Below are 3,988 nucleotides of genomic sequence, written 5' to 3'. Positions count from 1 at the left end.
ACCACTCATGATGTTCAGAGTGCATAACGTGGTTCTTTATGAATGATAACAAATCTGTTAGTGGGCTGATCATATCTGAAGAGGCTAACAATTTTCCAAAATTATTATAACAACATTTATGAGATTGCATACTTCCGTTTTGAAATACGACAGTTCTTTATGAAAATGATGCATGGGGTTAACAGGGAGTCGCTGCGTTATAGCTCCTGATTAATATCTATGTTTTATCAGTCCCAGTTCTTAGGAAATAGGGCAGATGAAGGAGAAATTCGAATCTACGGAATTATTATTTTCTAGTAAGAGTTTCTATCGATGAAGTTTTCTTTAGAATCTGTTTCTCTACCGATAACCGCACATCAAGGGAGTGTTGCCGAAGAGCTGATAATCGGGATATCGGCTGGCTGGTTACAAATTAATCGATCACGCGAATTATTCTACAACCACTTAGTCATAGCAACACAGTTACAGGAGTCGGCGGAGCCCAGGCCATGTTCTACAATTAGCAAGTTATTTGTATAATCATCGTCTCGGAAAACTACCATAAAGTCAACAGAATCGTTGTATAAGTTATGATGAAGGAAAAGGAGGCTATCAGTGTCCGTATATCCAAAGGAATCGTGCCGTAAAGCTGATGAGCGGGGCATACGTTACTTGCCAGGCGCCAGAAACGTCGCAGCTCCACCACTTCTGCACTGCTGCGAGGCGAACTCAGCAGTCACCGACACAGGATAGGAGCTGTCTGCACCGCTTCCTTGGACAGAGCGTGCGAGGCCGCAATTACCGATACCACTTGTAGACATCGCCATAATAGGTAAGTGTATTTATGTTTAATTGTACTCCTTGATGGGGTAACAAAATTAGCGCAGCTATATTCCAGGAAACGGCGCTAACAAACGTTATCATAAATAACACTAGGAACATCTCGTGGACCGACAGCACCTCCTGGGATAGTTGGCACAGCGTAGAGTAGACTCTCCTCAGCGCCCGGTAGCGGGGTGCGAGTGGCTGCCGCTGGCTTCTCACTTGTGCTGTAGCTCACAGACACTCGTTGAGCTGGATTAAGTCACTTCTCACCAGAAGAACGAGCCCCACATACTTGAAAGCAGCTGTTGGAAATATACCGCCCATGACAATTATGGACACAAGCGGCCAGTTCACCGCATTCTCCGAATACGCCAACATCACAACACCTGCAACTGTCGCAAGAGAGACCACGTACGCAGCTACGCAGCAGATCTTCACTACCACACTGGTGGGATGGTGAGGCTCCAGGATGTGGCTGTCCCGATAAGACAGCAAAGTAAGCATCCTCTGGTACTTGCGAATGTTTTGAAACAGGTCTGTAGCGAGTACCGTCACCGCAGTGGCACATTTAGTCACAAAATTAGCCATCAGCCACACGTTGCTGGCGGTATAATCTATATTCTTTACTCGGCTGTATGTTGTAATCACTGATGTCGCCACGTTCATAAAGAGAATAACCGCAGCGTACAACGTACCAGTCCGTGTCGTCTGTAATTCACATCTCTCAGTGTCCACTGTAAAAGGCGTCAGCCCGAAAATCTTGTTGATGGCGACATATCGAGCTACAGTTCTTAAGAGTACTCTTCTACTTGCCATTTCAACATCAGTATATCCTCGTATCTGCGAAAAAGAAAAATTTCTCACAATTCTCGACATATAACTGATTAAGGGAGTACATGTCGCGTTAAGAAACCACATCGACGACAAAACCCATATTCCTAACACATATTCACACAAACTGTCTTCAGAAATAGCATTGGCATGATATTATTTCGATTCATCCGGATATATTCTAATTAATTTTACAAGCAAAGCTGAATGATTGCAATGCTGAATGTGACGTATGGCTGAAAATAATTATCAGAATTACTGTTGATTGCAGGTCGATAAATATACCCTCTTATTACGAAAACCGTTGCGATATACTGTTAATAAATAGCTTTTTTCTTGTTGATATTAAGATTACTCAGGTAAAAATTTATTTGGCTTCTGTGTATACCATAACACTGCATTGATTAGACTAACAAGATCCAAGACACCGTGGATCAAAGGGTAGTGGGTAATTAAACACTTGAAAGTTGGACGCGTGCATACATAAAACACTGAGTCTGAAATTTTATCGTGAGTAGTAGCGAGCGAGCTGTTGTCGAACGGAGTCGGAATTGATCGGACGCAGGATGTGGTGGAGAGGATCCGCGCAACATCAGAAGTCGCAGCCTGCCGTGAGCGGGCTAGTAGCGCTGGGGGAGACTTTGGTATTAATTGAGGATTTTTTTTAGTAATTTGCCTTTGTTGCTGCACGTAGCTGTTAGCTGCTTGATCACTGGAGGAATGATGTCAGACTTGCATATGGATTCACTCAGAGTAATATTCGTATCTTTGTTAAGGCCAGCAACGTGTTTATTGCGTGTAGACGTTGTGGCATAGATAAAAAGTCTCTGTAAAATTTGTCAGCATTTAAATCATCAATTTTCTGAATATAGTAAATTAAGAGTTTTTCTTGGTTTCTTTCGTTTTTATTTACATCATTTAAGGTTATTCGACCAAACCCTCCTGATCATCCAATTTCTATGTATAGAAGTACGGCAGTAACTGTTGCAATTAGTTCATGCATTGCTCTCTGCACGGATCGCAGTATTGCGTTCTAAATATTTTATCATGCTGCTGATCAGCAGTTGTATCAGCAAGACGAGGTACGTTGTATCTTGCGTACAGGAGCACTTCGGAACAGTTGTTATGAGCCGTTATAGGATATTTTAAAAGTTGCAGTCAGGTGGTTGAGAACTGATTCGTTTATAATTCGTGGAAGGGTAAATTTGCAGAGACCGATCGTCACATAGATATACCCGTACATCCCTTAAAATACACTACTGGCCATTAAAATTGCTACACCAAGAAGAAATGCAGATGATAAACGGGTATTCATTGGACAAATATATTATACTAGAACTGACATGCGGTTACATTTTCACGCAATTTGGGTGCATAATAACGGCCTTGATACGCCTGGGCATTGAGTCAAACATAGCTTGGATGGCGTGTACAGGTACAGCTGCCCATGCAGCTTCAGCACGATGACACAGTTCATCAAGAGTAGTGACTGGCGTATTGTGACGAGCCACTTGCTCGGCCACCATTGACCAGACGTTTTCAATTGGTGAGAGATCTGGAGAATGTGCCGGCCAAGGCAGCAGTCAAACATTTTCTTTATCCAGAAAGGCCCGTACAGGACCTGCAACATGCGATCGTGCATTATCCTGCTGAAATGTAGGGGTTCGCAGGGATCGAATGAAGGGTAGAGCCACAGGTCGTAACACATCTGAAATGTAACGTCCGCTGTTCAATGATCACACTGTAGTAGTGATGAAGAGTAGGCTAAGTTTAAGAGATTAGAAAGGGAAGAATCAATATGCAAAGACAAGTACTACGGAATGACGAGATACGCTTGAAGTTCTCTAAGGCTACAGCTACAGTAATAAGGGGCAGCTCAGTACGCAGTAGTAGAGGAATGGACATATCTAAAAAAGGCAATCACGGAAGACAGAAAGAAAAACATAGGTACAAAGAAGGTAGCTCCCAAGAAACCATGGGTAACAGAAGACATATTTCAGTAGATCGATGAAAGGAGGAGGTACAAAAACGTTCCGGGAAATACAAGTCTCTAAAGAACGAAATAAATAGGAAGTGTTGGGAAGCTTAACCAAACTGGCTGCATGAAAATTGTGAAGAAATCGAAAAAGAAATAACCGTCGGAAGGACTGACTCAGCGTACTGGAAAGTCAAAACAACCTTCGGTCACATTAAAAGCAAGGATAGTAAGAGTGCAACGGGAATTACACTGTTAAATGCAGAGGAGAGAGCGAATAGGTGGAAAGAGTACAATGAAAGTCTTTATGAGGGGGAAGAATTATCTCAGGTGATAGAAGAAGAAACAAGAGTCGATATAGAAGAAATGGGGGATGCA

Source organism: Schistocerca piceifrons, chromosome 1, assembly GCF_021461385.2.
Source record: "Schistocerca piceifrons isolate TAMUIC-IGC-003096 chromosome 1, iqSchPice1.1, whole genome shotgun sequence".
In the NCBI taxonomy this organism is placed as follows: domain Eukaryota; kingdom Metazoa; phylum Arthropoda; class Insecta; order Orthoptera; family Acrididae; genus Schistocerca; species Schistocerca piceifrons.
This window is presented reverse-complemented; position numbering follows the sequence as displayed.